This window comes from Hipposideros armiger, unplaced genomic scaffold (genome assembly GCF_001890085.2).
Source record: "Hipposideros armiger isolate ML-2016 unplaced genomic scaffold, ASM189008v1 scaffold_23, whole genome shotgun sequence".
Lineage (NCBI taxonomy): Eukaryota > Metazoa > Chordata > Mammalia > Chiroptera > Hipposideridae > Hipposideros > Hipposideros armiger.
The window spans coordinates 528734-554515 of record NW_017731373.1 but is presented as its reverse complement, the minus strand read 5'-3'; the positions used below and the strand labels follow the sequence as shown (position 1 = coordinate 554515).

The 25782-nt window shown below is 37.2% G+C and overlaps 1 protein-coding gene across 2 annotated transcripts in view; it reads right to left on the bottom strand.

Annotated features, from left to right (window-relative positions):
* The window catches only part of SLC39A10 (solute carrier family 39 member 10), a 125960-nt gene that overhangs the window by 69472 nt on the left and 30706 nt on the right, over nt 1–25782 (bottom strand). For both annotated transcript variants that reach the window (XM_019635622.1, XM_019635623.1), the window contains one exon: nt 22454–22554. The gene's annotated coding sequence lies outside the window, so the exon portion shown is untranslated. The remainder of the gene's footprint in view (nt 1–22453; nt 22555–25782) is intronic.

The window sequence follows — 25782 nt, the reverse complement described above, 5'->3', positions numbered from 1 at the left end:
TTGGGCATAGCTTATCTCAAATCAAAAGCATGAAAAAATTTCCTCTTGCCTAATATCAAAACAAATATGGAAAATGCAGATCTCTAAAATTCTTGAGCACAGAGTCTAAATAATTAAGATTATGGTGCACAAGTTAAGAGTCACAGCCACTGTATGATGGAGCAGCTTCAGTAACTGTGCTTTACAAAGATAATTATTGGTCTAATATATAGTAGTAACTGTGCATATACTGAAGTTTTCCATCCCATGTCATAAATAGTTGTTTTGTCCTTTATAGTTTATAAACATTGATCAGCATACCCATACATTTTACATTGCTTTCTATCTTAGAATGTAGTAAAATTCATCTTGTGATAACAATACTTGTTGTAAATAGGCATAGGTGTTATATACTGGTAAATAATCACAAACTGAGATTGCTTTCAGAGACCATTTTTCAGAAATAATTCCATAACAAGACCCAGCAAGGATTAACCTATTTCCATTCAACAACATGGTTTTTTGAACCATCTTGAAGCACTAATAGAAAACAAGGCATCAGCAACTTTTAAGTAAATTATGATTAAATGCATTAAATTACAATTTCATTAAACAATTTGGTCTTTTTTTTTTCAAAAACAAGAATAATTTTATTTAAAGTTTGAAGTAACAGTTGTTTGAGGATACTATTAAATGTTTTTAATTTTTTTAGGCAGCTGTACAGCTTGGGGCTATGACATGTTTGGTGTTTTAATTAGAGATTGAATTTTTAAATCAGATATTCAATTTGACATTTTAAATATAGATAGCAAGTGAAATAACTAGTTCCATTCTTCCAGCAATAGTGTGGAACTATTTCTTATCCAAATAGTTCCTTTCAGTCAGGTGCCACAGGGGAAAATTAATTTCAAGTTATCAGTGGCCTTGTTAGCCATCAGAAAAGGAATTTTGCCAAGTCATTTGCATAATGTAAGTGCAAAGCACTTGCCATGACATGACATGAAATATATTAGGTGAAAGAGTCTCCTCCACCAATCTGAGACTGACATACTCAGTCTGGATCTGCAGCTGTGGTTGTATTCAGACATAGATGCTGAGTTTGAACTTACTAGTGCTATTGCCGTAATCCAAGCCACAGATGCTGGTGTAGAAGCAATGTCAAGAGTAGTAACAGATTTGAGATATATTTTGGAGGGAGAATTGACGAGACTTGGCTACAGTCTGGTAAGGTTATGTGTGAGGTGGGGGGTGAAAGGTCAAGGATAACTCTTGGGTTTCTGGTATGAATAACTATATAGATAGAGGTATCTTTTACCAAAAAGGAGAAGACTGCAGGAGGAGCAGATGTGAAGGTGAAAGTCAGGGGTGAAAACTTAATATAATAGTTTGAGCTATTTTGAGATAACCTGAGACATCTCAGCGGCGATGCCATGTAGGTAATGCAATATCAAGGTCAAGCTCCAAAGAGAATTGAGTCAGATAATACATTTTGGAGTGGTCAGTGTTTAGATGATATTTGAAACCATGGGACTGGATAAAATTGCTCAAGAATAATTGAGTAGAACGTAAAGAAGGCCTGGTACCTCTGCCTGGAAAACTTGAGGAATTGTCCTACCCTATTTTTGCTAGACTAACTTCTCATGTTTAGATTTCTGTTTAATTTTTACTTTTCAAAATACTTTCCTGACCCCTCAGTCTAAATTAGGCAACCCCTGCTATAATATGTCCTCATCCTTTTTGTTCAAAGCGATTGTCACAATTTGCAATGAATTACTTGTGATGATTTATGTTGTACTTGTCTCTCCACTAAAATGTATATATTTTCATGAGCAGAGACCATTTGCTTTAAATTGTATCCACAGTGCCTAGCACAGCGCCTGGCACATATACTCAATTGAGTATTGAGTTAAAGTGGATGTGGAGTCGATATCGATTGAATGTAAGATGAGACTGTTAAGGTGATAACAATTTAGCAATTGTTAAAAAATATAACAATTTAGGACATTCATCAGTAATCATTACCTTGAACTTTCTAAGGGAAAAATAAATAGCAAAGGGTTCAAGCATTTTAGTTTATTTTACTTTCCATGTAGGAGCTGTGATATATGAACATTTACGGAGAACTTTATATGTTCAAAGTACAAACAATTCATCAACTGTACAGTGTTCTATCATAAACTCCCACAGTTTAGAGCCTGTGTTATTCATCTATATCTCCCCCAAGGTTCTCTTATGTATGATGAATAGTTCATAAATATTTATTGCTTCAGTGTATGCTTTAATTGTTGCATTAAAACACTTTATGTTTCTATTATAATTTTAGTAAACAAGGTGAACATGACATTGATTTTGCTGACATTTTGCTGATCTTACTCAAAGTGCCCATCTTTGTAAATGTTCCTTATATCAGTTTATTTCTAAAGTTGTATAGTTCTAACTCACAAAGTGATTTCTTCCACAAGGGATTCAATAAATTATACACAGAGCAGACACTGCCAGAAGTGTGAGGTCTGCAAATTTGATATTGACAATGATCTGCTCCCATCTTTGGCATTATTATTCCTCTCTAAGATAGCCAGTGGTTTTTTGCTGCCCCTTGACATCTAAAAATTCTCAATGCAACACCCGGTCATTCAATATTCAACGTACATTTTCCTTCTCAGCTTTACCTGTCTTGTTTCCAATCCCTTCCTGGTCTTATTTCCTATTGTAAAAGAAAATGTCTGGTTGTGGATTATTTAAAAAATTATTATAAGAATCGTAGAATGTTAGAATTTGGTAGGTTCCTAAAAGTCTCTCTTCCTCACATTTCAGGTACTCGGGTAATTATATTATCTTTTTGGTTTTGTTACTTTGGGTAACAATTGCCTTAGTGTGTTGCTAATGGTAGGAAGCTGGGACTACTCAGGTCGCATCACCAGCCTCTGCTACGCAGAATGACATAAACTGAGCACTTATTTAAATGAGTTTCTTCATAGTTTACTCCATGTTAAAGTGAAAAAATGGACAATTATTGAAGTTGTAGCTTTTTTGTTTAAATAAAACATTGAGGTAGGTATGAGTCATCGAAGGAGGTTTCTGTTTTGTGTTCTTTTAATGCAGACTTCAAGACCTACTGTTTCAAAATGTTTTGAGAGAGAGATCAGGAATAAATTATCCAGTCATTCTAGCAAATTGGAATTTACACATATCACTGATTAAAATCTACCAATTCAGATCACTTCTTAGATAATAGTGAACCCTCAATTTAATACAGAAAAGTAATATTTTAAAATATAATTTAAGGCAATCTTTGAGCTGTTGAGAATTTACTGATGCATCATCATGAATTTATTTTCTCCAAGAAACAGAGTAATGCTTTGTAATAAAAACAGCCAAGGGACATGGGAAGACATTTATGTGCAAGGAGAGAAATTGTATCTCCAGGCTATAACTATTTATCAATTTTTCTGCCACTAAAACTTGCCAGCCAGTTTGTGAGTCTGAGATACAGATGAGTAACTCTACATAGAAAATAATCTCTTTTGGGAAAATGTACTCAGTGAAATCATTATCCATTGATGATATTTTTCCTGACATCCTCTTCATCCTTATCTGCACTTTGCACAGTTACTCTTCAACTGTCCCTTTCTAATTACTGTCTATGCTCTTCAATAAGAATCCCTAAGATCTAGAAGTGACTTGGTTTTTAAAAGGAAGTTCTTCTACTTCCATTTTTACAGAAATATAGAAGAGTTGTTTTAAGAAATATAGATTAGTGGGCCGGCCGAGTGCCTCAGTTGGTTAAGAGCGCGAGCTCTGAGCAACAGGGTTGCCATTTTGATTCCCACATGGGCCAGTGAGCTGCGCCTGAGCTGAGCTGCTGCTGAGCTGCCAACAGGTGGCAGGATGGCTCAGATGGCGAGAGCACGTGCTCCTAACAACAAGATTGCGGTTTCGACTCTTGCATGGGATGGTGGGCTGTGCCCACCCGCAGCTAAGATTGAACACGGCACATTCAGCTGAGCAGCCATGAGCTGCCCACGGGCGGCCAGATGGCATCTGGACTTAGAGCTGAGCTAGCTGTGCCCTCCACAACTAAGACTGAAGGACAACAACTTGGATGCTCCCCTTTCCCAATTCCCCAATAAAATCTTTAAAAAAAATCTATCTATCTATATCTCTATAGATAGATAGATATAGATAGACAGACAGATAGATAGATAGATAGATAGATTAGTAATCCATATTTTGCGGCCATGAAAAATAGTACTTGCATTATAGTCTCCTTTATATGTCAAATTAAAATTTTGTTTGTCAAAGCTTCAAGAACAAAGCCATGAAGAAAAAAGGCAAATTGGAAATTAGCCCTACTATACAGTCAGATCATCAACACAGAATTAGATTAATTGCCATCAGGGTCTTACTATCTGAATCTGAATTAAGCCTTCTTCTCCCGAGGGGAGTTTGACAAATTTTAGGGTTTCTGATCATGACTGCTATCTCCAGGGGGAAAATAAAGACTCAGAACAGGAAAAAATAGCAGGTTTTTTTTAAATCTCCTCAAAAGAAGGAAGGTGAGGACAGAGCCCCATTTAGAACGTTTAGAGGCCTAGAGCTCTGACAAGATTATGATTCCTTATATATTGTTCGAATAAATCAACACCAAGCTATAAGTTTCAAAATACAAAACTTACCTGCATACTTAAATGAAGAGCTTCTCTCCAGTACTTTTTGCTTATAAAAATTTGGATAGGTTCATCTTTGCTGAGCTTTCTTCAATTTTTGGTATCCCTGCTTTGCTTGTGTCTGTTGAACAATGCAGGGTGGGCAAAGACCTTATTTTAGACATGAATTGTCCTTGCTCATCTCTGTCCCAATGCCTTGCACACAATAATAGGTACTTGCTTCGTAAATGGTTTGGGGGTGGGGCTGCACAGAGGAAGAAGCACTCCTTATATAACTGGCTGATCAGAGAAAGTTGTCAACTAAGCTTTAATCTTTAATGTCTTACTGGACAAAGATTGTAACTCTTCTTAAAAGCACATTATCTGTACCTTTTCAAATTCCCTTTTTTGAAGTTGTCTAGCTTATGAGTAGAACATTTACATTTTCCCTTCTCCTCGGTAGGTTATAATAACCTCACCTTGTATCTTTAATACATGGCATCAACAGGCCTTCTTTTAGGTATGGATGCAATTGAAGGAACCACCAGATTTTGACTGGTGAATGATCTCCCTCCTTTATTTCTTCCTGACTATACATTTTTCAGGAAATAACAAAACCTTTATTTGAAATTTTGAGTCTTGGTCTAATTTTTCCCAATCTATATATATGAAAGGAGAGAGAGAGAGAGAGAGAGAGAGAGAGGGAGAGAGAGAGAGGTAGTTGTGCTCTTTTTAATGAATAACTAAAACATCATCACTTTGATGGAATACTTTTGCAATGTTACAAGCATATTCACAAATTTTCAGGCTCTTTCAAAGGATTAAAAAAGCAACTTGCTAAGAAAAAAAGACAATATAAATAAAAGTATATATAACACAGTGTATCCATTTTGCCCCATTTAAAATTTGAAAATAAGTCATTTTATAAAGCCAAAAATGTTTTATTTTCTGGGCCAAATTTCTGTTTGAGAGCTAAAGCATGCCATTAATGGGTGGCCTTAAACTTTGGTTATATAGAGCCAAAAAAAAATTTACTCTTCTTAAGACTCTGTATGCGTAAGTACTAGTTTTTTACTTCACAGTAAATATTAGGTTTAATAAGGCCTCTCTTATTTAAAGAAATGTACACTGAGCCCAAAAGAATACATTTACTTCTAGTACAATGATGTATCATTAACACTCTATTTACAATAAATTATATAATACAGGGCAAAGTTGGAGGTCAGTGGGGAACAGGAAACTCTATGTTCTTATAAAAATTTATAAGGTCACTAAGGCAATTCTAAATGAATCTTAAACCGAAGCATTAATATTTAAATATTACAACTTACACTTAGGGGGAAAATCATATTGATAGAACAGTACACTCAAAACCAATCATGTCATAAAAATACATGCCTTTGTATAATTTGGCAGAACAGCCTTGAATACGCTGGATATTTTTATTAAATGGATCTCAAGTTCTACTTTAAAGTGACATCATTCATTTACATACATATTTTCACCTCTACTTTCCTCATATCTCTTTTTTTAAGAAGATTTTTCTTAAAATATAGCTCACATACAATATTATATTAGTTTCAGGTGTACCTAATAGTTATTCAACAGTACCCACCTGGCACTATACATAATTATCACCATATTATTGATTATATTTCCTATGCTAAAGAAGTGATAACCCTGATTAAGTCCAGCAAACATTTGACACTCTACCACGCTATCACAATATTATTGACTATATTTCCTATGGTGTATATTACGTCCCCAAGACTCTTTTATAACTACCAATTTGTATTTCTTAATCCCTTCATCTTTTTCAGCCTGCCCCCTAGCCCTTCCCATCTATCACCAGGATAGAACTAGTACCAATCTGACACCATACATAGTTATTACAATAGTGACTATATTCTTTATACTATATCCTACATCTCCATGACTACTGTGTAACAACAAATTTGTACTTCTTAATCCCTTCCCTTTCATCACCCACCCCCTGATACACTTATGATGCAAATGTTGGAACGTTTGATGTTGTCCCAGAGGTCCCTTAAACTCCTCTCATTTTTTTTTTGGATTCTTTTTTCTTTTGCTGTTCTGATTTAGTGTTTTCTGCTACCTTATCTTCTGAACCGCTGGTTCGATCTTCTGCTTCATCTAGTCTACTGTTGATTCCCTGTAATGCATTCTTCATTTCCGTTATTGTATTCTTTATTTCTGACTGGTTCTTTTTTATATTTTCTATTTCCATTTTTATGTTTCCTTTTTCTTTGTTGATATTCCCCTTGAGATCACTGAGCATCCTTATAACCAGTGTTTGGAACTCTGCCTCTGATAGATTACTGGTCTCCGTTTCGTTCAGTTCTTTTTCTGGAGTTTTGTTCTGTTTTATTTGCAACATGTTTCCTTGTCTCCCAGTTTTTGCTGCCTCCCTATGTTTGTTTCTATGTATTAGGTAGGGCTGTTACATAGTAAAGTGTTCTTAGTAACGTGGCCTTTTTTAGTAGATGTGCTGTGGGACACAGTGGCACAGTCTTCCTGGTCACCTGAGCCACACACTCCAGGTGTGTCCCTTGTGTGGGCTGTGTGTGCTTTCCTGTTGTGGTTGATCCTTGATTGCTATTTGCATGTCAATGGGAGGGAATGGCCCTCAGGCTCATTGGTTGTGAAGACTGGCTGTGAATACACAGTGGAGGAGTTGTAGTGCAGGGGCTGACCCTACAGAGCAGGATCTGCCTCAGCAGGGCTCTGGTGCCTACCCAATCCTCCCTTGGCTGTGTTTTCTTTGGATGTGACTGGGTGATGCTACAGCCTGTTTTGAAGCTGGCTGCTGGGGGCGCCAGCCCCAGGGCCACCTGGGAGGGGACCCACTGTCAGTCAAGTTCAGCCACAGCCTGTGCCCCACCTAAAGCTACCTGGCAGGAGTCATAAAGCAATCCACAGATGGCTTTCACCTGTGCGTGCTTGGAACTGCCTTAGAAGGCCGAGCCTAGAACCAAGGCCAGCTGTCGCTAGTTCCGGGCTTAGGGCTGCTCAGCCAGAGGTACCAGACACTCTCAAGCCAGATGCTGCTTATCTGTGTTCTGCAAACCTTTGAGAAACCCTAGGAAAGGCTGCAGCATAAGACAAGTCAGGCAGTTTGTATGAAAAAGCCACTGGAAGCAGCTTGGGTGTGCCCAAAAGTTGGGTGGAACAGGGTCTCTAATAACCGGGGCATGGTAATGAACAAGATAGCCAGCTTGACAGAGATTCAGATATGACTCACACCTGCGTCTGCATAGGGGGAAGGGGAACGTTTCATCAAATAAATAGGAGGCGTTTCCACCGGCTCCTCCATCTAGGAGAAAGCTGCCCCTCCAGCCCTAGTCCTGATGCCAGACAACTCAGTTCCCTCCCATATGTCCTGACACCTCTGTAGCTGCTGCCCCAATGCTAGAGTTCAGAGCCAGTGATTCCATCGGTAAGTCCATGCGCGGTCCCTTTAGGAGGAGTGACTGGGACTCCAGGTGTCCTCCATCTCACTCAGTCACAATCTCCGCTGGTTTTCACAGCCAGAAATTATGGGGACTTCTCTCCCCGGCACTGGAACCCTGGGCTGGGGAGGGACTGGGACCCCTCGTTCCTCATGGGGCACCTCTGCAGCGAGATATCCCTCCCTATTTTTAATGGTCACAAGCGGGTGTGGGACCAGCCCATTCCACGTCGCTGTCCCTCCTACCAGTCTCAAGGTGGCTTCTTAGTTGCAGGGCTTCGGTTCAGCAAAATTTCAAGTGATTCTCAATGATGGTTTTTTTGTAGTTTAGTTCTAATTTTGATGTGGTTGTGAGAGAAGGTAGGCACAGTGTTTACCTACTCTGCCATCTTGACCAGAATTCTCTCATATCTCTTTCAATTATGTTTTCTAGGCTTAGCTGACTTAGCTTATGTAATCACTGCTTAGTGACACTCTCCCTGTGGGATCTCCAGCTGTTGTTATTTTTGTTTATTCCTGAAGCCCAGATAGCAATGATGTCCAAACTGTCTTTTGTTTTTTATTTACAAGATACTTTGTGACATTCACCACAATGTGTCTTTCAAATACTTGACTTCTCTTTAAACCTCGTGATTAAAAATTACCTTGACCTGTGCCTGGGGGCTATGGCCGATTAACAGTTTTCATGTTGTTATCTAACTGCCTCAAACTAAAACTGTTCACTTTAGTGGGTCTACCTAACCCAAAACACTTCTGGAAATATCGGAATGCTTGAACTTAACGGGAAAATTCTAAATCACTCATTTTCTAAAAATGTGTAATAATAGGAATGATAAGAATCGGTATGATTTAATGAAAGAGCACAGATTTGAACCAGATTTGAACTAGACTTTAGTTTGAATCCCCGCACCACCATTTTCTAAGTTGGGGAAATCATTTAACAGTTCGGGCCTCAGTTTTTTTCTGCTGCAAAATATTTCTTACCTTACAGGGTGTCTAAGAATTTTATAAAGCACCTAGCATATTTTCCTATGCACGGCAAATTGGTCATTGCATTTATTATAGTAGGTAACTGTTCTGTAAAAACAATTAATTTGTGGCTGCTCTAGATTCCTCCCCACACCCCTTACATCTTTTGTTCTCAGAGTCATCAGTCACCAAGATCTGCCTATTCATGCTCAGCTACAAAAATCTGCCTGGTAACATCTATCTTTCTAAGCCAAACTCTGTTTCAATGCTGGGTCACTTTATACTTAAACCGCTACAGATTTATTCTGGCTAGTTTGCACATCTGAATTGGTGAAAATTTTACCTTTTTCAACCATGCTGGCCCTGCACCCTTCCTCCTTAATCCTACCTTCTGCCAACTACCAGATCCTATGTCTGAAGAATCAGATTAAGTGATACGGGGACACTTTAAACAAATTTGGAAATAGTAATAACAGAAGGAATGGGACTTCCCATCCTACAGGTAGCTTCTAAATCTGTGTGCTTGACTTCCACAAAGACAGAAACAGCCTTTTTGCCTCCATGCTGAGTTCAACACTAAGAAAGCGAATTCCATCAAACACCATCTTCAAAGAAATCAAAGAACTTACAATCCATATGGCAATCAATTTCTAATTCTAAAAATGCCTTTAAAAATGATTCAGCTAATTTTTAAACATGTTTTCTTGCAGGTGCCTTCTTTCTAAGTATCTTGTATTAAAAGCATGTAACAATATATGGTATATCTACATGAATTACATAAACTGATTACCTAAATGATATATATTCTAATTTTGCCTGTCTGAGCAATTAAAATGAGTCATTCTCTTGTTAAAATAAGTCTCCAGTAAGCACCATCATTGAGCATCATGCTGTCACATTCACTAGTGGCAGTCAGACAGCAGATAGTCAAAAGGAAATGAGTAATCCCAATGAATAAATTACATCTGAAAAGATTTTGAACCAAATTAAAACTACAGACAATTCGTGTTCTATTTGAAAAAATATTAAACCGAGACTCTTGAACTCTCTACTTATTTTTGGAGCAGGGACTGTCCAGTCTCCTGCACTGATCTCTGAGATACCAGACTCAGGCAGGGATTTGGGGAAAAATAAATGAGGGATCCAGGAAGTGGGGAGTATGGCAAGAGACAGGTTTTCAAGAAGGTGGGCTTTAGAGTTGAGCAGCTAATTACTTAGCACCTGGTACGGAGCAGCACTCAATAAGCTGGATACATTCCTTCTGTTTTGCTTACCCCGTATCCTTGGCACATAAAATAATGTATCACATGTACTGTTTGAAAATAGTTATTTAATGAATACATGGCTCTTGAAGGGACACTGGTAGTGGTGATGACCTTCTAAAATAGGGATCTATAACAACAACTGGCACAAAGTTTGTGGTGGATTTTTGCCGGCAGGAATCAGGAACTGGGTCCTGAAGTACAAAGTGCTTGCTCAGTGGAGAATTTCCTATGTAGCTTTTCATGCTTAAGAGATTCACAGACCGATTTTATAACCTCCAGACAACTTGAACTACCAAATTTAATGCTAATGTAATATTTAACCTTCGCCTCAGGAAATTTTGCCTCGTATCTTATGCATATCAGTTTACAGTTTAATCCTTTCTTCTGTTGCTGTGAACTCTGGGGAAATAGCTATTTCTCTAGTGCCTTTATTTATTTTGAATGGAGTCACCATTTGTTCTTCTTTTCTCCAGGCTAACTCAACTATACTTTCATGCTATTATTAGCTATTATTTCTAACTCTTTAATTATCTTTGTTGCTCTTGGAATGTTCTTCAGGATTTTAATGTCTAAAGTCCCAGAGCCCAAGTATGGAAATATAATATGCTGAGACTGGCTAGTGGAGGTTAACATTAAATTGCTATCATAAGATCACTTCATGATTCCTATTCCAATTTATGTAGACTTGTATCAGCTTTTGTTGTTGTTTTTATTATTACATGCTCCATTTGCAAGTTCATCTTTTCCCACCGTTTCTGAGGCAGTCATCTGTTACACTGGGAATTCAAAGACCTTAGTGCATACTCCAACTTCGGTATATTTCTTTGAAGTAATTATCTTATGTCAATCCACACTAAATCCTTATTCCTAAACACACAGTTTTAACCGAAGGCAAATTGCAAACAGTCACAAATTTAGTATTGATATCTAAAATCCAAAAACCAAACTCATTCTCTTTATTATCTCCATCCTCAAGTCTGTTCCTCCTCCTAAGTTCTCTGGGCCTCAGCACCACTGCATGCCCAGATTTGAGAGATCAACAATTTTTATTCTGTCTTCTCTCTCACTACCTACAGCTACTTGGCACAAGTCCTAATTTCCAAGTCCTAATTAGTTTAACTCTTCATGTCCTGTTGAGTTTACCTCTCATATATGACCTTTCCTCTCTATTTCACTCTACCACCTGAGTTCAGGTACTCAGCATCTCTAGATTGAACTGCTATAATACAATAGCATTTGGTTTCTTTCCATCAATCTATCATTCCCTCCTTTCTTGAAACACTTGTCATTTTTTGCCTTAAAAAAAAATCACATTCTCTCTATTGCTTAAGATGCATTCAAGACCCTCACATAACCTTTTTCATCCACTTCTCTTGCCTCTCCTCTTTCCATTCTCCCAAATAAAATCATACATCAGGGATGGCAAATGTGTCCATTTTAATTAATTGGAAGTGGCTGCCTTGAACAATATGTTTTAAGGAGAAGTGCCATGCATGACAGGTTGGCCATGTCTACCATGAAGGGGTGGTGGTAATGGCGGCATCTATGTCATACTGTCTATCTTGCTATACAAATTGAGTATTTAAATTTTCATAACCCTTCATTTGCTTTGGTACCCCATGATTTTTTATATCCCTAGAACTGGTCTCCTAGACGCAAGTCTTGCTTCCCTTTCTCAATACTCTCACAGTTATCTTTTTAAAAATATACTTAATAAAGGGTATTTTGACAGAGGATGGGCATTCAAAAACAATCAGATTCATGCTTTACATCATATACCAAATGTGAAAGATAAAATATTAAATGTTAAAAGGCAGAGTTATAAATACTCTAGAATGTAACAGAAGAATTCACTTATAGTCTTGGAGTGAGGAAGGTCATTCTAACTATGACTTAAAATCCTGAAATTATAATAGAAAGATCAATAATTTAACTCTCTCAAAACCAAAATCAACTGTAAGGTAAAAACAAACACAAACAACAAACACAAAATTTCACTACACTATAAGGAAATGCCCTAGACTGGGAGAATTATTAGCAACTCATATCAAAACACTGTAATAGCTTTAATACATAAAGTATTTTTAGAAATAACCCAATATAAAAATGGGAAAATATAAAAACAGAAAATTTACAGAGAAAATATAAACAGCTCTTAAACACACCAAAAGTTGCTCAACTTCACTCATAATAAGATAAAGCCAAATTGAAACTATTAAGATATCATTATTTGTACCTATTAAATCTGAAAAACACCCAAAAGGTTGATAACACCTCATGGGAGAGGCAGTAGGGAAAAATGGGCTCTCATGTATTTCTGGTGAGACTATAAATGATATATTGGGTTGTCGGAAAAGTCATGACACATTTTTGCAACAAAAAACAGAAAAAATACATGACTTTTCTGACAACCCAATAATACTTATGGAAGGTAATCTAACCGCATGTCTCAAAATTACAAATGCATATGCTTATGAATCACAATTTCTCTTCTGGAAAATGATCTTACAGATAAATTTTCATATGTGAAAAATGTCTTAAGTACAAGATTATTCATTGTGACATTGTTTGCAATAGCAAAATAGTGTAAGCAACTCAACTATTGGGGACATACCAGTTCATACATCCATATAATGGAATAATGTTCAGCTTTAAAACAATTTTTTTTCTTATGAAAAAATAAGGGACGTCTATAGTGAAATGGAAAAAAAATACAGAGTAAATTAAAGGGGAAAAAGCATGGTTCAGAGATATAAATACAGTATGCATTTGCTTGAACATGCTTAAAGAAACTGAGAGGATATCCAAGAAACTAGTAATAATTGGCATCTCTCTGGGGACCTGGGTAATGAGGATAGGCCTAGGAAGACTTCTGATTGAAAAAAAAAATGTTAAAAATCATGCAAAGGTTAGTTTTCTCTGCCTGGAATGTTTTTCACCCTCATTTCCCACCTCAACCTTGTTATATATTCTTTAGCTCTCAATCATTTCCTCAAAAAGACTTTCTTTCTAATCTGGACAAGTTCAGATCCCCTCACATCTCAGTTGAACTCTGACATTTGTTTTTGGAAATCATTTGTGGATATCTGTCTGTCTCATTTGACTGTGAAGCTCTTAGAGGCAAGGAGGAAACACAGTTATTTTTGCATGGCTTGCTTGGCATACCAGCTCCATGTGAATGTTTGTTGGATGAAGAAATGCACAATCAGGGCAGTGTGTGGGGCACCGGTTTGGAAACCACAGGGAAAGATAAAGGAAGTGAGACAATGCCTGCCTTTAGGTAGTTTATCAGCTAGGGAGATTAAGATAAATGCACATATAATTATAAGGCAGAATGTGGTCAATGTCTTAGGAGCAACAAAGTTGTGTGGGATTTAGAGCAACGGGACTGCTAGAATTTTTAAAGTGTATTATATATCTGAAAAATGCAGTTGTAGTTGAAAAGGGGTTTTGAAAGACTGATGTGATTTCCCAAGGAAGGGCAGGGTATTTAATTCAGAAAATCAAATGCCTACAGAGGCCAAGCAGATGGTGCATACAGTAGTCTCCCCTAATCTGAAGAGGATACCTTTCAAGCCCCTTAGTAGATGCCCGAAACCATAGAGTACTGAACCTTATATATTTTATGATTTTCCCTATACATACATATGATAAAGTTTAATTTATAAATTAGGCACAATAAGAGATTAACAACAATAACTAATAAAATAGAACAATTATAATTATGTACTGTAATGAAAGTTATATGAATGTTCTCTCCCTCTCTCTCTCCCCCTCTCTCCCTCTCCCCTCTTTCTCCCTCCCCACTGATCTGATAACCAAGATGGCTGCTAAGTGACTAATAGGCAGGTAGTGTATACAGCATGGGCGAGCTGGACAAAGGAATTATTTTCATCTTTTGGGCAGGACGGGGCAAGACAAAACGAGATTTTATCATGTTATCCACAACATTTTGCAACTTAAAACTTATGAACAGCTTATTTCTGGGATTTTGCTTTTAATATTTTCAGACCACGCTTGACTATGGGTTAACTGCAACCCAAGGGAGGACTACTGTGTAAGTGAATGGGTTACCCAAGTGGAAACTGATTAAAAACAGAATCTAGAAGTTCTGAAATTTGGCTGCATATTAATATGACCTGGGGGATTTAAAAATTTCCCAAGCTCAGGCCATAGCTAATTGAATTGAATTCAAGAAGAAACCCAAGATGGGGTGGGGGAGAGGGGAGGAGAATAGAATGGAGGTGGAACCCAGGCATCCGTAGTTCTAAAAATCTGCCCAGATGATGACAGTGGGGACCAGCAGCATTCTCATCACGTGTGACTTGTTACAAATGCAGAATCCCAGGTCCCACCCTGGACTTACAAAATCAGAATCTGCATTGTAACAATATCTCATAAACACTGTCAAGTTGGAGAAGTCCTGCTCTAGAGAGAACTTTGTCCTCTTCCAAGGGGGTAGCCATTCATTACACAGCACCAGTGTTTCCTGAGGAAATGCAGACCCCTAATTGTAGATAGTTCTAATTTTTCCACCTATACTGCTGGCAACAACTCAAACAATTGAAATCAGGTGGAAGCCATCAAAAGCTGACTGGGGCCTCCCAGTTTGCTATAGACGGAAAGTGTGATTAGTGGAGCTTGTCTAAAGCTTAGGTTGTTTTAAGGGCAGAAGGTTTTTTTTTAATGTGGGTTTTTGGTATTTACTTAAAAAAATTTTTTTTTGAGCAGCTAAAGCACCCCTGCCAACATTATCATATAGCGAAGTTCAGGGTATAACACTGTTCTCATCTAGGCGGGTAGGAGATTTGGAGCACGACCAGCTCAGCTACTCACTGTCCTTCCAAGCTCCCTTGAGCAAAATTTAAAGAGTATTTTGGAAATAAAGCTGTAAAGATTCAGAGGGCTTGGCATGCTAGAGTGAAGCTTATTTACTTAATTTTGGTATGTCAAGTCCCTCAATATTTCTAAAGCCAGGGTTGTAACTGCAAGACAAACAAAAAAGAAAACTTGCTCCCTCATGATCTGGTTGGAAATATAATTGACCAAAGGAAACAGCTGAAGACTGTTCCAACAAATAGCCAGCTCCTACTATGCATCAGGAGCTATTCCAAGTCCTTTAACTTCATCTCTTGGGTGATATTCCTAGTGGACCAGCTCCCTGGAAAGTTGAGGTCATTGTTCCTAGAATGAATGATCTCACAAGATAAAAAAATGTGGCTGAGTCAGAGCAGTCAAATGGGTGCATCTAGATAGGCTGTCAGAAGCTCGATAGCATTGTCCTTGATTATCAAGGATTGAGACTGAAAGCCCAACCAAGGGAAAGAAGGGAGTTCAGAATAGGTGAAGATATACCTCAGTAGGTCTCTCTCTCTCTCCGTTGCTTAAGAGTTTGATACCAGTTACAAAATTTAAAATGGCAATACTAGGAGGTGGCTTTCAAAGAATAATAAATACCAGCAATCATTTTCTCTTGCTCCCACAACCCTGATAAGATGTTATTCTTTTTTAAGTTATGTTGTTGCACTAACATTTTTACCTACCTCTGCTGAAATGTTATGTAAATCACTTCTATGGATAAATATACAGATAAACTGCAAGTGAAAAATCAATTTAAAGCCATAATCTGCCGCACTTCCACTGCACTAAAATATGCATAATTATTTCTGAAACACATTAGGTATTTTTGTAAACAATCCATAACAGCAAAAATCAAAAACTTCACAAAATGGGTTTCTGTAAGTTTTTTGATAGTTTTTTAAAAAGAAATTTCTAAGCACTTTCAAAATTTTAAATGCTCAATTTAATCACTTAGAACAGTGGTACTATTCCTTTATAAGTTTATAGATCATGCATTTATTTGTTTTTAGGTTGTGCACAAGCATAGTAACAAAAGAGAGAGAGAGAGAGAGAGAGAGAGAGAAACAATGTAATGCATTAGGCAAGGCACACCGGACAAAAAGAGAAAAAAAAATCGCCTTTTTAGCTAAAAAAAAAAAAAAAGTATAAATTTTTCTATAATCAAGGAGGAAGAAAGACATCTCTGAACAAGAAATATTTTCCCAGCAGTGAGCTGGGGGGGCTCTGGGGGTGGGGAATAGAAGGGTATCAAGTCAGAAAGTATTGCTATGACCCCTTGGAACAGAACTTCGATTTATGTAACAAATCAATCCACTTACAGGACTTGCTTAACTTCACCTGTTGGGAGGTAGGTTCAGTCCTTTCTCCTTTGAATGAATGGGGTAGGCTATCAGCTCACCAGCTGCCTCCCACCACAGGAATGTGTGCTATCAATCTACAGAGTTGTTTTGAAACCCACAGCCCTTAAAGGAGCTGTATTAACAGGTTTCTCCAGCTCCCTACCACAGAGCCAATTGTAAATGATGAATGCAAAACTTGAACAAGCTCAACGCTATCAAAGGAATTCAAAACCAGCTCTAGATACCAGTGAGGGTATTTTGTTTGTTTGTTTGTTTGTTTGACTAAATAGAATCACAATTTATGTTTTTATCACTTCAGCCTTTTGAGCCCAGAACTACAGAGCTAACAAAAGGATTATTTTCTCAGCTTAATACAAAGCACATTTTAAGGAAAGCCTGAGAGTTGGCCTTGGAATGTCGATTAGGATAGAGAACTTTTTCGCAAATGGAGCTAAATGTGGTTTTTAAGACAACAGGAGACTCAAAACTGTCATTCTAAGCAGTGTAATAAATGCCAAGCCTTTGGTATATTTATTATCTAACACAAAGGGCCACTGCTCTTCAACACAAATATTTATCTAGTCTCTCTAGACTTTTGCCTATATATTTTCCATTCTGTCTTTAAATAAAACTACTTCCAGTTCCAGTGGTTGGTGAGGTAAAATACTCATCATATAAGTTTCAACTCATCCCTAAATGCTAGGGGGAAGTCATAGGCAAATTCTAACCATGTTTTAAAACTTTAGCTATGATTGTTAAAAACTGGAAAATAAGTATTTTTTTTTCCTTAGATTAACTCTTATGGGTTGAAGCATTGATGTTCAGAACTTGGCTTGACATATTTGCACAGCCATTTATCACTATTGTCATAGGATTTGCAATTGACAGTACTAGGTAGCTACTCTTATGAGGTTCCATGGCTTGATAGAATTTGATTTATCATGTGGCATGAACTTAATTGAAAATGACTATAGTATGATTTCAAACATTGAATAATTATGTTACAAAGAATATGTACCCCACAACTAAACAAATAAGAACACAATTAAAAATAAGCCACATTCCCAAAATGAACACACAATACAAAAAATCTTTAATGATAGAAATGAAAACCTCTATAACAAAAAAATAAACTACTGAGCAAATAACTTGCTAATTACCTTTCACTGACTATTTAACCAGTTTCTTAGATGATTTATATATAAAAATTAGAAAGGATAGCGTCTAGCTAATTGTCTAGATAATTTATTCATGTAGATTTTAGGACTTAATGGAACAAACTTGAATGTCTGATGACTCCAAATTTGAGGAAGCAAATTAAGAAGCAACAAAAGCAGAAGAATCTAGGGGAAGTGGAAAAAGGAATCAAAAGATAAGATTCAGCAATTGAAATTCCTAGTAACAGTGCACAAAACAGTAAATATTTAAAGATACATTCACTGTTTTCCTCAGTCTCCCTGGGATTTGTTCAAGAGTTTGGACCCTTTATGAAAATAAAAAGAAAAACGAACAAAAAAATACCCTTGTAGGAACAATATTCAAAGTCAAATAGACTACTTAGTGAAGCTGCCCCTAGAACTTGCACTTGACACTTATTGTATCACTTCTTAAAGGTATATGACAAAGGTCTTTAATTTCTGGAGGGCATGGAGCATTTCCAAAAGTAGGTTAAAAAGTCTGTAATCATGTAAGCATTACTTATTTAGTCATATCAAATTAAGATGATAACGTACCTCTATAAAATGGGAATTATGAGTTTAAGGTTTTATACTAACATGCCTATACATTTCCCTCCTTCCTCTATTCCTTCCTTCTTTCCTTCCTTCCTCCATTCCCCCCACTTTTTCTTTTAATTTGAAAACAGGATTTTTATTGTCCTTTAATTATAGTGTCAAAATAACCTGAAGAACTAACATGGAGCAAGCTTAACTGGAGTCTGCAAAACCTCTCCACAATTCTACTTATCACGGTTCCACAGAGAGAGAGCCTAGAGAGAATTAAGAATCCCCAGTAGCTAACCATAGCAGCTTTACTTAAAGTAGCCAAATAATGGAAATGAGATAAAGATTTATCAACAGGGAAGGTAAAATTGTAGTATATCCACACAATAGAATACTATATAACAAAACAAATTATTGATACATGGAACAATATAACTCAATCTCATTCACTTAATTCTAATCAAAACAAACTATACACCAAAAAGTACAGTTTATGGCTCCATTTATATAAAGTTTAAAGCCAGCAGAGTATTTACAAGGCAGGCGTTATTGATTGGGATGGGATACCAAGAAGACATTTATGTGCCGAAAATGTTCTAGATCTTAATCTGGTTGAAATATGCAAATTTAGCAACATATAAAAATTGAGGGGGTGACTGGTTAGCTCAGTTGGCTAGAGCATCATGCTGATAACACAAAGATTGCTGGTTCGATCCCTGCACGGGCCACTGTGAGCTGCGCCCTCCTTAAAAGAGTCAACTATGCCATTGTATTGGGTTGTCGGAAAAGTCATGACGTTTTTTCCCTGTTTTTCACTGCAAAAATGCGTCATGACTTTTCTGACAACCCAATAACATGAAAGCAATGTGTAACCAATGACCATGACTGTTTCCCAATAAAATTGAAAAAAAAAATCGCACTATAAGCTTTAGATTTGTGTGCTTTCCTATATGTATGTTATCTGCAATTAAACTTTAAAAAAATGAAATTAAAAGAATATTCACAGCAGAGGAAGAAAATAAAAGCTAGAAAGCCTCCACCAAAATACCAACGGGCTCAACAAAAGTGAGAGAGTCCCATTTTTAAAAATACAGATAAAGAACCCTTTATGAAGAGGATAGAAAAATGACCAATCTGTTTTCCGTTTAACATTCCCTAGCTCATTAGGCATATGTAGAAAGGAGAGGAATTAAAGAATGATTACGCCTCTCCGAAAAGCTAGTATTTGAGGACTTTAGTTAAGTTTCAGAATTTCTTAGTGAGGGAGCCCCTTCTATCTCTTTCATCCATATAAGGGAGCACCCTGATCCTCTTTTGAGGGAGACGGTTACAAATAGTAACCAGGAAGACAGAGAATCAACTATTTGGGTTTCAGGTAGAGAATTAAAGTTTGGCCTCAAGTTCACTTAATGGTTCAACAGAATGGGAAAGGGGGGAGGACTGTGGGCAGAAGTGCTGTCCAGGAATGAAAGATGTGCACATGGTTGGACTTGCCTCCCTGTTCTCTCTGTGAAAAGCCACATGATGGATCTGGTAGATTGGGAGTAGATGAAAGAGAAACCCCAATATTTATTTCTAGTCAAACTCTCTTGATATAATTTATGAGCTCTTCTTTTTCATAGAACCATGGCAAAGTAAATCCCTCTTTCTTTACCCATGGGTTTTTTTTTTTGCTTTTGTTTTTGTCTGTTTGTTTGTTCTTTGTTTTAAATTTCTCCAGGTCTTTTAGAAACACCATGCATTCTTTTGTCCCATTCTCCTCCCTCTGCACACTCCCCAGGGCTGGCAGATCATTTCTAACAGCAGGGGCTGCGACCGGCTTGGCACTTGAGCTCCATGCCCTGGCATTCCGACATCGTCTCTGAAATGTTAGCAACTAGATTGCTGCCTCTTTCACCACCCACAGTACTGCCAGTTACAACCTGGCTGTATTTATGAAATTATTTAAAAACCCTAGACTAAAATAATGTAGAAAATTATGGACAATGCTAAACCTGAGCATTTCATTTAAATAATGTATGGGTGTGTGTGTGTGTGTAAAAATTTAGAACCTATCTATGTGGTGGGTATTTTATATACATTATCACACTTAATCCTCTTGACACCTCTATAAGCTAAAAATTAGTACCCCTATTTTTTAAGTGAAAGTCTCAGGCATCAAGGAACAAAAGTACTAAATATACATAGCCAGGGTTCAAGCCCAGGTCCATCTGACTCCAAAATCATTTTATCTCACCACTGCTTAAGCAAGGTGCTTACTCAACACACGCAGAGCTTAATTATTCTTTCATCCTATGAAAAGAACATATATGGTGAATTAAATCAGTTAAAATAGGTGGTAATTTCCTTGAAGGCAAAGGCTAATTACTCATCTCTTGAGTGGTCTGGAATAATACCTTGATGTGTTAGGTGCCTATTTCCAAATAGGTATGCATGAGGTAGATGTTGATTGTTTTAAAAAAGTTACACAACACATTTTCTCAAAGCATGCATAAGCATCTACATCATTGTCATTATAGATTCAAATTCCTGCAGAAAAAAAATTTACTCAATTAAGTAAAAAGTGAAGTCAGTAAAAGAATGGTTAAAATGCCAAATGATAACATAACCAAAACAATAAAGAACTTGTGGACTTAATTACATTCGCTGGTCTTTTAAGCTTTAAAGGCACATTGGCTAACATTTCTGTTATACCAAGAATAACAAGCAAGGAGAGAGTCTTTCAAGGTATAACTGACCCTAAACATGGAATCACTCCAAAGAAAAGAACATGCAAATACAACGGGTTCTGCCTCTACAGGACAGAACCTAAATGGCAGAGTAAAACCCAACTATTAGTAAAATTACACTCTGATGACCAGTTCTTTACACCAGAGAACCCAAAAGCTGACTGAACACGTTTTCTTTACAGGACTTTTCTCCCTTATTTCATTTTAGTTTTCTCCATGGGGAAGAAAAGCACTGAACACAATTTAAATTCTTAATGCTGAAATTGGTTGATTTACTTTTAAATTAAGTCAGTTTGTTACTGAAAGAACTGTTATCTGTCGTTAGTTGCTGTATTGTTAATGAGTCTTTGCTTGTTAAAAACATGCAGAATTCCAAGGTGATGTGCTTTGTTTTTTACTTTTAACTAGTAAGACCTGCAGTTTACTGGAATGTTGAGTAATTCAGAATTTAAAGTTATATCACAGAATATAAGAACTTCTTAGAGAGGCTCATTAGACTTTCAGGTAGAATTACCAGGTTTTCAGGTTTATGATTGCTATGTTTCTGCTCCAGAATTCTCTAGGATGAGTTTGTTTGTAATTCTAAATCCACTTGGAAGTGATCAGTTAATCTCCACTAACTAGCAACATGTCTGATTAGGTCCATCTGTGAGATTACAAGAAAGAAACTAGTATGTCTTCCTTTCTAGATTTTGTCTCTCTTGTTCATGTTAGTTATTACAGTAAACAAACAGTTCTGAAATTTAAATAATGTATATCTATATACTGTAAATGTTTTCTTCATTATTCCAAATATTGTTATTTGGAATAATTGTTAACTCTTATTAACTTTTATGATTCTCCAAAAACTTTAGAGCAGTCTGTCAAAAGGAATGTCTACATTGGCTCGTTTTTTGCTTTTGGCTAAATACCTCTTTTCATCCATTTCGTGTTATTTTTTATAACAGTCGTCAACCAACTGCCACATAAAATCCCTTGTTCACATTATGGTTCTTAAACCAATCTGTCTTTCAACATAAATCTCCTTCCTATTCCTGTTTCTCCATTTTTAATGCATTCTTAGTCTCAGCATTTTCTTGATTTTAACTCACATTTTTCCTATTCTTTTGTATTAATTTACATATTTCTTCCTTTTGATTGGTAGCCACTTTATTCTATTTTAAAGTCTTGAAAGTTTTTTTCCTTTTGGTCCCCAGTGAACCCCCTAGTGATGCCAATTCATTAATACTCCAAAGGTTTATTGCATGGCACACTCCCCAAATGTGTGAGTGTGTGTGTGGGGGGGAGTGGTCATATCTGTCATTCATTGTACTGATCCTTGTACAGCTAAAGATAATGTCCCCAAAATGAAAACATTCAGCTGTTTAGCCAATAGCATATACTTTGCTAAGTAACTATACCATTTTTTTAAAATGGTAAAAAAACCCATAAAAACCAAAAAAACAAAAACAACAAAAAACCCCCACAAAACTTACCCTTTAAAGAAGATTTCAGTAGATGATTTAGGACTTTTACCAATTTATTTCAGCTTAATCCAGTTCAGTTAGCAGTTATTGAAACCCGTCAGGTCCAGAGGCTGTGGAGACCACACAGGGAAGTTGTTAAAGCAAGTCCTTCCTCCTAAATTTACAATCATTTAGATCAGTTGGAGTGCTAGGGGTTTCCAAACCCCAAGCTTTATATACAGTGTTTTCCTTGAAGAGTGAGCAGTAACTGTTTTCCCCAGCCAGCGAGGATCTTAGGTTTCCCCTTTTTAAAGGTTCAGGTTCTTCAATTAATCTTTTTATGTGGTATAACCCTCAGGGGGTTATATCCGACTTCCATATTTAATGTGTTTTAATTCTGCCTGTGATGATCTATATATACATTCATGAGCTCATCTTCCCCTTGGGACTTACACAGGTAACAGAGATTAAACTGGCATTCTTTACCACTTCCTGGCAAATGCAAACCTGACTTCATGAATACCTTTATTTCTGTGCTTGCATCCAAAATTTCTGAGAGAGTGAGATTACTCAATTAAATAAAACCAGGTCGTTTGGACTGATCTTTTTATAACACCATGACTAGCGTAAACTGGCAACATCCTGGCTTTTCCTTTTTTATTTACGTGCTCCCCTCCAACTTTTTTATTCCTGTGAGTAATGCCTTTGAAATCTGGAAAGGTTTGTATCACTTTCTCATAGCCTGCATTATGCCCCTATCCTACCAGAACATATGAGAATATTTTGTAAATAGTCTGTCTATCGTATTGGACCTAAGCAAAACAAGACATTTTGCATTTGAAGAGGAAGAAAAGTATTTTCCCTTTTATTACTCTCTTCTTTTGGAGAAGGAAATGGGAATGGGAGAGATGCCCCAAACAAAAACCAGTGAAGCTTGATTCTACTGTATGTGCCACCTTCCAGGAGGTCATGGTCCGAAAGAATTCTTAATTGAAATGATATCATGGACCACCTCCTTTCACCACCTTCTCAAATATTCCACACTCGGCCTCCCCTAGCTGCAACCTCCTACCTCATTTAAATAATCATCCTACTCCGTAATATAGTCATTTCTGTATGGTCTCATCTCCCCATTAGGAGGATGCTGCTCTTTTTACTCTCAGCCTGTAGAACATAGCCTGGTCCCAGGCTTTCAATAAATGTTTGCTGAATTGAAATAAATTGCTTGGCCTTGCTCAGAATTGCTTTTTCTAGCACATAGAAAAAGCATATTTCAGTTGATACCTTCATGTTTACCGCACACTATTAAGGTATAGTGACCAAACACAACATAAAAAAAAGCAATATGGTTGAAATTACAACATAAAAAATTTTAATATTTTTTTCCTAAAAGAGCTCAACAGGAACCGTTCTTAATGTTTGGTGGTGTAGGCCTGAAGATACAGACAAAAATGCGTTTTCTGATTTTAATACCTTTCTGGCTAGTATGGGTGATACCCTAGGGTAAGTAAAATACATGAAATGCAACTTTCACAAGTTTACAAAATAAAGCTTAAACTTGAACTTATGTTCAGCCATATCTACATAGTGAGTGCACAGAATCATAAAAAAATTGGTGAACCACTGATTGGACTGTTTGTCTCCATGTTACCCACATTCAGATCTGGAAGAGCCACAGCCTAAGTTACCTCAGTTTTTTCATCTGCAAAGTTTGTTTAGGACAGGGGAGGAAGAGACAGAGAAATACTAACAACAAACAATGCAGTGCTCCTCTGTACCCTGCTCTGCGCGTCTGTTCTCAAATACGCAAGGTCAGCTACCAAAGGACAAGCAGCGAAACAAAGGAAAGAAAGCACGTGTCCTTTTGGTAGGAGGGTGGTGTGTCAGATTGGTTTATAAAGGGATATTAGAATTTTAAACAGAAGATAAAAAATATCCCATTGTGTAAATCTGGGCCTTGTTATAAATAATTACAATTAGATTTTTAACCTCTTGGAGTCCAGTTATTTATTTTTACTTCTTCCCATCACTTAGGCCTTCAGCACCTATGTTTAAATGGAGAATTTTAAGTTATAATGAATTTGCGTTTGTTGAATTGCTATATATATCTTAAATAATTACCATAATATTGTACCTAGCAAATAAATCCATAGCATAAATATATATGAAATTGGTTATAAAAATTTTTTTTCATCTCTTGGGATGAGAAAAATGTAATAAATATTTCTGCTATTAGGTTCAAGGAGCAGTTCTCTACGTTTTTTGGGGAGAGTGGCTGACATTCCCAAACTGCCAGGGCTCTGGGTCACCATGACAGTAGTTTCAAAACTGAAAGGCTAGAAAGTTGCCATTTTAGGGGATCATTAAAACTTTGGGGGTTGGGGGGGGGGAAGATCCCACCAGAGACTGAGCATTATTTACTGTTGAGCTGCATCACCAGACTCCTCACGCTTTGCTGAGGGTGAGAAATCGCCTGCATCTAGCCAGGGATGTGAAAACCACACAATGGGTGGCTCTCTGTGTGGCGAGTCAACACTAACAAGGAAGGAAAATAAGGCAATGGACATGGAGGCTGTGATGTACTGGATTAGGACACAGGCAGAACTGGATATCCTCCGTTGTCTGGAAAGACTAAATGTAGATTGGCCATTAGACCCAGGCTAAGGGAGCTTGTAATAGACACACTTCGTATTGCTTGCTCCATCTGTGTCCTAGAGAAAGGTCTGTTTGATAATGTTTGAGAGTGTGATATTTTGGGTCGAATAGACCTGGGTTTGAATTCTGCATTGTCATTTATTATGTTAGGTACATAACTGCCACCCCCATACCAAAGTCTGTTTTCTTATTTGCGAAGTGGAATAATAATTATACCTGCTTCATAGAGTACTTGTTGTACAGGTTGGATGGCATACTTTATGTAAATAAAGCCCTTAGCCCAATGCCTGGCATTTTCAGTGAATGTCAACTAAAAATGAAACATCAGCTGCTCAGCCTCTCTTTTCTGTAAAAAGGGGACAGAGTCAAGGAAAGCCCATGTAGTGTGAGAAACAGTTTGTGTCCCTCTGATCAAGGGCTGCTGTCCACCTTGTCTTATTATTATTTTATATCATCTTCATACCTCCTCCATCCTTGCCGCTGTCAGAGGTTGCTAAAGACATTCCTTCATTCAACAAATGTTTAGTAAGTGCCAACTCTATGTCAAGTAGTAGCTATGTGTTGGGGGGTATATTGGTGAACACCTCATGGAGATAGTTGAAAAGATAAGCCAGAGGGCCCCGGTTCGGATCCCACATATGAGGGCCAGTGACACTGCCCTCTACAGCTAAGATGCTGAACAACAGCTCAACCTGGAGCTGGGC